This window comes from Notolepis coatsorum, assembly GCF_963971535.1.
Source record: "Notolepis coatsorum genome assembly, chromosome: 1".
In the NCBI taxonomy this organism is placed as follows: domain Eukaryota; kingdom Metazoa; phylum Chordata; class Actinopteri; order Aulopiformes; family Paralepididae; genus Notolepis; species Notolepis coatsorum.
Window position 1 is genome coordinate 89,043,635 of NC_140165.1, and position 9,759 is coordinate 89,053,393.

The window sequence follows — 9,759 nt, forward strand, 5'->3', positions numbered from 1 at the left end:
GCGGTAAACAAAACGTGACATCGGACTTTTTTTTCTTTTTTTTGCATTGTACCAAAAATTAGCACCGTTGGATCTCATGTGAATTGATACTCTGTAGTACCGACGTGTTTCGGTAGGTACGTTTAAAAGTACCGAATTCGGTACCCATCCCTAATGGCCGTAGGATTGGAGTAAAGCACATGAATCAATTATATAAAATATTCCCCAAAACCCATATGCCTTAACACTTTCCACAGATATTGCCACTCCAAGCGGTCAAATGCTTTTTCTGCATCTAATGACAAAACCGCAGGAGTGGCAATATTTTAGGATGCCTCAATAAAGTAAATGACAGATATTATCAGCAGCCAGTCGCGTTTTCATAAAACCGGTCTGATCATGATGCACCAAATAGATCATATGGGGTTCTAGATGGCGGGCTAAGACCTTTGAATACAGTTTGGCATCTCCGCTCAGCAAGGTAATGTGTACAGTCCAATGGGTCCTTATCTTTTTTCAGCAGTAATGAAATTATTGCAGTATTCACATCCCTAGAGAAGGAGCCCTTAAGAATTGCGAATTGTATCATATCGAGAAGTAGTTGTCCTATTCGAGGCCAAAATGCTAGGATAATTTCAGGGGGAATACCATCAAATCGGGGGATTTTCCAGTATTCATACTTTGTAATGCCTCTTTTAACTTCACCAAAGTGATAGGAGCTTCCAGTGATGTTTTACCCTCTGGTTTTACCTGAGGCAGATTAAGGTTACTCAGAAAGGCATTACAATTTTCACTACTGTGTGAAGTTTAAGTTTGTTTATTTATTTTGTACCCAGGGACAGTGCACATTAATCAACATCTTCAGTTTCCACATCAAAGTAAATGTGCCAGATCTTAGCTAATGAGCTCGTTTCCATCTGTAGTCCCTGCCTGGCTACCATGCATGTCTTTTATGGTGTGGGAGGAAACTGGAGTACCCAGAGGAAACCCACACGAACACAGGGAGAACATGCTAACTTCACACAAAAAGGCCCCCTGCTGGGGTTCGAACCCAGGACCGTCTTGCTGTGAGGCAGCAGTGCTAACCACTGTCACTACAGCCGTCGTAGCTGAAACCTCTGAGCTGTAATAGGTTAGAATAAAAATCACAAAAGTTAGAATTTACTACAATTGGATCCAAACTGACTGTGCCGTCCCCCAATCTAATGGATGAAATACTGGAAAACTGTTCATTGGCACGTAGTTTATAAGCTAGGAGGCGGCTCGGGCGGGCACCATGGAAATAATCATTTGTCCGGGATCTATGAATCAGAAAATTAAGCTCGATGTCTTTGGATTAAAATAAGTTATTTTCTGACAACCTCATGCACAAGAGATACTTCGGGAGAAACATCAACCTGCATTTGTCGTTCTAAATATAACAATCTTGCTTCCAAATCCGCCCTTTTGCGTGTACGAGATTTATTTAGGTTGGATGAAAAAATAGAATTAGATCTTATAAAACATTTGACCGCATCCCACACCACCCTAGGGTCATCTACTGAGTTTTATTGATCTCAATGAATTCTGCTAATTGTTCCTCCATCTGAGATCTGAATGTTATTCTGCAATAATATAGTATTAAAACACCATCGGGTGTATAGAAACTTTGCAAAACAATGCACAATGATCACTTAAAGCAATGGGCAGAATCCTATATTGTAAATATTTTCAGACATCTTTAGAAATGCCAATTCTACCTTCTTCCTCTGCAGAAAATCAAACCAGCTAACTCAATTGTGAGGAATATTCAGCACATTACAGGAAAGAAAAGTTAAATGATTCATGTAGGAAATCATAACATAAGCAACAATGCCACAAAATAAATAAATAGCTCAGGGCTTGAGACCAACACCGTCCGTCACCGATAAAATATGTATTTGGGACGAACAAAAATCCTCCCCGGGACGCAGTGGGGATGAAGAGGATTTATTTTTCCCACTTGGAAACTGCGCCGACTGTCACTAGTGCGCATATCACTGTCACTGGCAAACGGTGCACATCTTCTGAGTGCTCGCTTTAGAAGACAGTGGCACGAGACCACTGCACAAGACCCGCGAACATATAGAATATTTAATAAAAGTTCCCTCGATACTGGCCATCCTATCAGTCAAGGGAGCACTCGCAAACATGCTGCACTATTTGAAGAGGATAACGTTAAACACAGCAGAAGATGGAAAACAGACACTCTGACCAACAGGGAACTGCATCCAACCCTAGAGTCAGGGATAAAATCAAAAGAAATTCTCCTGACTGAACTTTTTTTCAGGCCAAGTCATATTCTTATTTTAACCTCCACTGTATTTTTTTTTAATAGCGTTAGCGTTTTAAGGGAGCCTACTTGTAGAGCCTACTGTCCTGACTGTGACTATAGACCAGGGGTGGGCAACTTTGTATATGGTGAGGGCCACAAAATGTCCACAATCAATCTGGGGGGCCGCATTGTTTATCGGCAGTCCCGCCAGTAGTACCCCATCACTCAAATAGCCCTAATAGTCACAAGGTATATAAACAATTATAATTTGTTGTAACTTTGTTTTTATTCCATTTCAAATGCATTTAGTAATGCAATTTCAACTTTATGAATTTATAAACAGCTGAATTTAAAAGTATTGCTGTGTAACCCCAAATATATACAAAAACGATCAATTATAATTAAGGCTTCTAATCAAATAAATGTATGAACTTAAAGCCCACTGCTCAACAAACACAAAGCAGCATTCCTGCTGCATTTCACTACAACAGTAAATCAAAAGTGCAATAATAAATGATTGTTAAATGTATAAACTTTTATCCTGCTACTAAACAAAACATTATAACACTGAAATGCATGTTATGGATATGAAGCACTCAGGAATGTTTTGTTTAGTAGCAGGATAAAAGTGTATACATTTAACAGAATCATTTATTATTGCACTTTTGATTTACTGTTGTAGTGAAATGCAGCAGGAATGCTGCTTTGTGTTTGTGTTATTAGTGTTATCTGAACACTACAAAAGTAAACAAGTAAAGTGCAAGTAAAGTAAAGTGCAATACTACATGCCTCCCATTGACCCTTTATCAAACTGGCATGACATTCACCCTCGCCCCACAGTGGGTCAATAATGGTTATAATAATAATAATAATAATAATAATAATAACGGTCCCCTCTCTACACCTCTCCATCATCTCCCCCCCCCCTCTCTACACCTCTTCATCATCTCTTCCCCCTTCTCTACACCTCTTCATCATCTCCTTCCCCCCCCCCCTCTACACCTCTTCATCATATCCTCCCCCCCTGTCTTTAATGAGACACTTGTGGTCTCTCTTGTTGGCGCACAATAGCAGGAATGTCAACTTCAATGTTTGTGCATGCAATCTGCATCAGATGAAATAATGTTTCATCCGACAGCCTGTTTCTCTCCTTTGACTTGATGTGCTTCATGTTTGAGAAATTGCTCTCACATATGTATGTGCTCCCAAACATACTGGCCATAGAGAGGGCAAAGTCCCTGAGGAGTGGGAAGCGGGGCTCAGGTAGCAGTTTCCAAAACGAAATTCCCCTCTCATTTCTCTTTGCTTGAAAAAAAGGATCTGACTGTAGCTCGCACAGTTCAAGCTGCAACGGTGGGGGCTGCTCTGACACCGTAGCGGTGAGGGGGCCGGCAAACAGCGCTATCCGTGACTGAATGCCGTTGAAATCTTCAAACCGATCATTGAATTGCATTTGCAGTGTTTCAATGTCGCTCCTGTACTTTCCGACGGCTCAGCCATCGGATTTCTGTGTGTAGCTGCAAGTCGCCATAATCAGTGTCCATCTCTTCCAAAAAGGAGACAAACTTTCTATGGTTTAGTGACCTGTTGCCTCCACGAATTAGATTGGTAACCTTGGTAACCAAATCCATAACATGGCTGTAGTAGTCAAGCTTCTTGGCACAGAGAGCCTCCTATATCAGATAAAAAAAAAAGAAAAACGATTTAACGACTCTCGCATATAATTTGACTACACTCGACTCGCATTGGTCATTATTAGTGAGTGTGACCCACAATAGATGGAAATTATGTTAGCGAACTTACCTGATGTATAATGCAGTGCAGCATTGGACACTCAACGCCACTCTGCCTTAGAAGCCCGGCGAATCCTGTGCGTTTTCCTTTCATTGCCGGTGCTCCATCGGTAACAACAGCCGACAGTTTATCAAAACCCCCATATTGCTGCACGGCACTTTCAACAGCGTTTCATATGTCCACACCAGGGGCGGATTTAGGATTGTAGGAGATCCGGGGCTTAGCCCAGATGGGCCCCCCCCCCCCTTTTTTTTTTTTTTTTTTTTTTTTTTTTTTTTTTTTTTTTTTTTTTTTTTTTTTTTTTAATATTTTTTTAATTTTTTAATTTTTTTTTAAAAAATTTCTTTTGGGCAGGCAAGGGGTGGTTTGGAGGGGGTCCGGCACAACAGATTTTTTTTGAATTTAATGAACCTGTACGTGCAATTTCCTGCAATATAGAGCCTTCAATCTTGACCAATAAAGCTGCTCTTTTCACTATAAAACTCAGTTAACCATAACGTAGTTATGGTTAGATTTATATATTGGGGGGGGATATATCATATTTTTCATATAATCAAAAAGTGGTGGAGCAAGATCATACCTTTGCTCCCCCAAGTTCAATAGTGGGAGAGCAGAGATGCTCCGAATGCCAGGCGTCTATGATTCACTGATACAAAGTAAAATAGTGCAGTGCAATAAAATAGTTAGTAAAATAGAATAAAATAATGCAATAGTGCATTGCAATAAAATAGTTATCATCGTATTTTTTCGGGAGGCCGGTAAGGAGTGCATTACAGTAGTCGAGTTGGCTTGAGATAAAGGCATGGATCTGGTTTTCAGCGTCCTTTTGATTTATAAATGGCCGTACTTTAGCTATGTTTCTAAGGTGGAAGAATTAAGTTTTTGTCAACTTGTTGATTGTGATTTAAAGCTTAGGTCTGAGTCTACCATAACACCAAGACTTAACTCACTCAAATACAGTTAGCAGCTAGATAGACCACAGATGGAAATTAGCTTCTGCTAAATCTGGTGCAAACATCTTTTCATGTAACAATGATGAATTGTAAAAAAAAAAAAAAAAAAAAAAGTCATTTTTTTAATTTTTTTTAATTTTTTTTTAAATAGATTCGGGGCTTTTCAGAATACATCCAGGGCTTGAGCCCAGGTAGCCACCCCCTAGCTCCGCCCCTGGTCCACACTAGGGCTGACCCCTATTAGTCAAATAGTCGACTAATCGATCGAAAGGAGCCATAGTCGACTGCCAACTCTTCTTAGTCGAATACAATACAAATTTTTTTAAAAAAATTAAAAAATTAATTTTATTTATTTTTTTTAATATTGGCCTGGGGCCGCATGGAACGTCGGTGAGGGCCGCATGCGGCCCGCGGGCCGCCAGTTGCCCCTCCCTGCTATAGACCCTACTGTTGTGGTTGTTGTGCCAGGCAGGGAGGCTGTGTGCTGGAGAGCGTGAATGCAAGTCTTGTGGCTAGCTTCTGATTGATGGCGAGCTAGCACCCCTTTCCCATTACTTTGAACCATGAACTAAACGGCTTGTTATCATACAAACAAGGGACTAAACACGTTTCGCAATTATGCCACAACAACAATGGACAGTCTCCTCCCCACCGTTTGTATATATTTTTTACCACCCACCCACCCCCTCCTAATGTACAGTCTCCTCCTCATCGTATGTATATATTTACTGTTAGGATCTCTGGGTAACAGTACTGTATATTTGCATATCGTATATGTGACAAATGTAACAGTACTATGTACCTGTAAGTCATGTATGTCCCTATGTCATAAATGGCATGATGTCATGTATGTTGTGTATGTCATAAATGTCACTATGAATTGAAAATGGGGGACCCTGATGATGTAAACAAGACAAACATCTTTCTCTGGTCTGCATCCCCTTAACAATCGTGTGTATTGCTACTGGATTTACCAGATCCAGAGTGAATGAATGAATGAAAACTTTATTTAATACATAAGACCCTCTTCTTGGGACCAAGTAAGGTTTCGTCGATAATCCAATGTACAGTTACCCCCCCCCCCCCACGCCGCCTACCCAACCACCTCCAATGTACAGTCCCCCCACCCCACCTACCCAACCTCCTCCAATGTACAGTTTCTTCGTCAAATGTATATACTCTTTTTTTGACTATTTTTGTATCAAACAATACTGTATTTGTAAATCTGGTATGTCATAAATGTATAGATGTAGCAGTATTGTCTATCTGTATCTCATGTGTGTCATTATCATAATTTTTGTGAAATAAGTTGCCTTTTGACTAAATACATTTATTTTCTCTTTTTCTACAGAAACAAAGACTGAGGCAACTGAGACTGAGATTTGATGCTTGCTCTCTCACTCATTCATCACTCTCACACACACGCACACAGTATTACTCTGACAATAAAATGAGAAAGGTGTTTCAATATTGTTATTGCTTTGGTTGTTTTGTTGTTACCTGTTGATCTAATGTTGAGGGCGTTTTATTTTCATACTCTGGCCATGAGCCCATGACATCATGTGTCTGTCTGTGTGTGTGGCCCCCCGTCAGGGGGAAGTGACACAGAAGGGCCAATCCGAAGACACACTGGAGCCAGCAGGTACAACTTCTATACAAAGAAGTTTACAGAATACAATATCAGGACATTAACACATTAATTGCCAAGAACGAGTATACTCGTTATTGCCCGCCATGCGTTCAGCGCCAACGAGTTAACTCGTTTTTGGGATCGTTATTTCTTTTATTCGCTATATCTATTCATAATTCATGGCTGCAGCCTCTGTAGACCCTTCAGAACCTGTCTGAGCTAGCAGACGGTCAACACCGCCCTCTACTGCCTTGCGGAGCTATTGCATTCCATTGGAAATGGGCTGGTGTGTTTTATGAGCCGATCTGAGCCGTGGGGGGCTTACAACGACGGCATGGAATACTAACCCTGCCCACCCGTTCATGTGTAACGCTCGGTAATGTCGGGGACATGATCGCTGTGGATAACTGGAATGGCGATCAGATAATTGGATTCTTTTTTTTGCATTACATCAGATACCAGGTAAGGACTATATATAAAATCTTGCGTTGATCTGATATTTCTTTCTACCGGGATCAAAGCTATCTGTGTGTATGTGCTTATTACTGTTGAGTGGGAGGAGGTGGCGGGGGGAGCGCCGCGCTACGAGGGCCATTTCATGTATGCACAAGGAGATATAATAATGATAATCTAGCGTTGATTTCAGGATGATTAGATAATCAGCCGAAAAATTTCAACGTGATGACTGGATTACACTAAAATACCTTTTTCTCGTCTTTTCCTGGAATTACTCAGAATAACCCAAACCATACTCATATTCAAAACGGTATAAAACGGAAATGTACGGATGAAAAAACAATCTGTTTCGTGCATGTTGACTGGAAGCAACTCACTGACAATCGACGGGTGTATTAGACCGATAGCTATAATATAAGATATATTTTAAGCACTCGCAAATGTCGCAGTCTAAAACTATATCCATTGAATGAAGACCTGGCGCTGAAGGGGGATCAGCGCCCCCTGCTGCTGGCGGTCAATGTGTTAAGGGGGAGAGAAACCGAAAAGAAGAGAGAGAGAGGAAGAAAGACTAGTTATATTATCATACTGGCCAATCACGTCGCGCTCTTCGCCATTATGAGATATCTCTTATCTCCTAGCACCTAATGTGCTCACGAACAAACAAATGCACTCACATGCACGTGACCAGGCCACGCCCCCGCGTCCTACTATATGATGCCGGACATGGTCACACTACCTTCCTCTATTTTGTTTCCAACACGGACGTAGCAGTGCACTCCGTGAACTAGCTGTTATGAAACGCAGGGAGAAATTACACAATGTTGGGTTTTCGCCGGAGGTTCTCCAGCCCCTGGAATCTTCTCGGCACATCCTAACAGCGCATCGGGCCTGTCCTGGGGTTTCCTCATCTCGTGACAGCGGATCGAGGGACATCGCGCGACGGTTAGCAGTCGAGCTACGTCGCGCACAGGTAGGGCCTGCGCTAACAGGCATTGATACTAGCATGAGTGATACTGCTCGTTGTCCCGTGAGACAGCCGAGTTATGTATTGGCGCGAGGGGCAGGATATTTGGGAAAACATGGTCGTCATGACTGTTTTGGGTGTTTTCCCAGCTATCCTAGAGCGCGCGGCTAATGCTAATGCTACAATGCTAGGACGCCGTTCCTTTGTTCCCCGCAGAGGGATGTCTTTACTAAAAGGTCTTCCCTCCTCTTAACCATTCATGCTGACTGTCAATCGGTGTCTAATGTTGGGGGTTTAACGGGGGCTTGTTTACCATTTACATGGGTGGATGGGCTGAGGCTCAGGGCTGGTGTGCTTTTTGTGAATCTATGAATTGTGTGGACGGGACTGGTGTTTTTCTCTGGTCTGCATCCCCTTAACAATTGTGTGTATGGGCTAGCCCATTCTGCAGTGTGTTAGTGGAGTTTTCGTTCATTTATTCATTTACCCCTTCATGGGTGCACACCACAGTGGAGGTTGCTGCATGCCTACTAGTGAGGCAGTGCTTCACTAGTAGTAGACTTGTCTGCAGCCACCACTGGTGTTCCGTGCTTGTGAAGCAGGTGGCATCAGTCCTTTGCCTCTGACATGGTGGAACGGTGTCCCGCCCGGCCGACGCCATGAGGAGAGTTGGCCCAGCAGGTGGCTGGTGGGCTGTTAAAGCCTATACCGCCGCGGTATAGAATTAGCAGCGACTGGCAACATTGTTCAAATTGCTGTTTTTTCGGTAAAAAATGGTGTCGGGTAGTGGGGCCTTAGGGCCAGCCGACGTCAAAACATCGCGCAAGGTTTTGAGGTTATTCAGCTTTTGACCTAGCCGCAAGCTATAACCGCAGGGAGGGCTAGGATGCTGTCATCGCTTGTTCACAGACATCTTTGGTTGGAACAGTCTCCCCTTGAGGAGGAGAGAAGCTTTTTCCCTCCTCAGGGCTCCCCTCTCCGCAGAGGGACTTTTGGTCTTTCCGCGCGAGCGCGGCGGTATTTGACCTAGGCCCCACACCGCGCAGCCAGAGGTGAGGGCGCGGCCTCGCCAGCGGCTGTGGCGAGGCCCCCGACCAGCGGCCATGTTTCCCTGGACACAAAGACAACAGGTGATCACAAGGCCGACAGCCTTGGCGGCCGAGGAATCGGCTACATTAGATGAGCACGCCTAAAAAAACGTCGCCGTCTAGCAGTGTCTAGCTCGCTATCCGGTCACTCCCCCCCCAAATACCAGCGGGATATGGGCTTGGATTTGTTCCCTTTGGCTGCGGGCCGCGTGCCTTCAGTGAAGCACAAGCGGCCCCACGTTTCGCTTCTCATGGGGACAGGGGCTGACACCCAGTTGCTGGCTAGGCCTGGGTCTGTCCGTGGGAATGCTGTGCTGTCAAGCGGCTCCCACGCCACACGTTCTGCGTCTGTGTTTGGTGAGCCTGGTGTTGTGTCCGTCAACGACGAAGGTTGTCAGCGGGGCAACTCGAGGCCAGGCCGGGTATCACGTTAGTGCCTCCCACGGCCGGAAGACCGGCGGTGGTCAGTCAGGCACGCGTGATTTGGGTGGTAGTAAGAATGTTAGGTTCAGAATGTTGACCGTCTCCCACCTGTTAGACGCTGTCAGGTGGGGGACTGGTTCACCTCCATAGACCTATAGGATGCGTATTCGCATTCC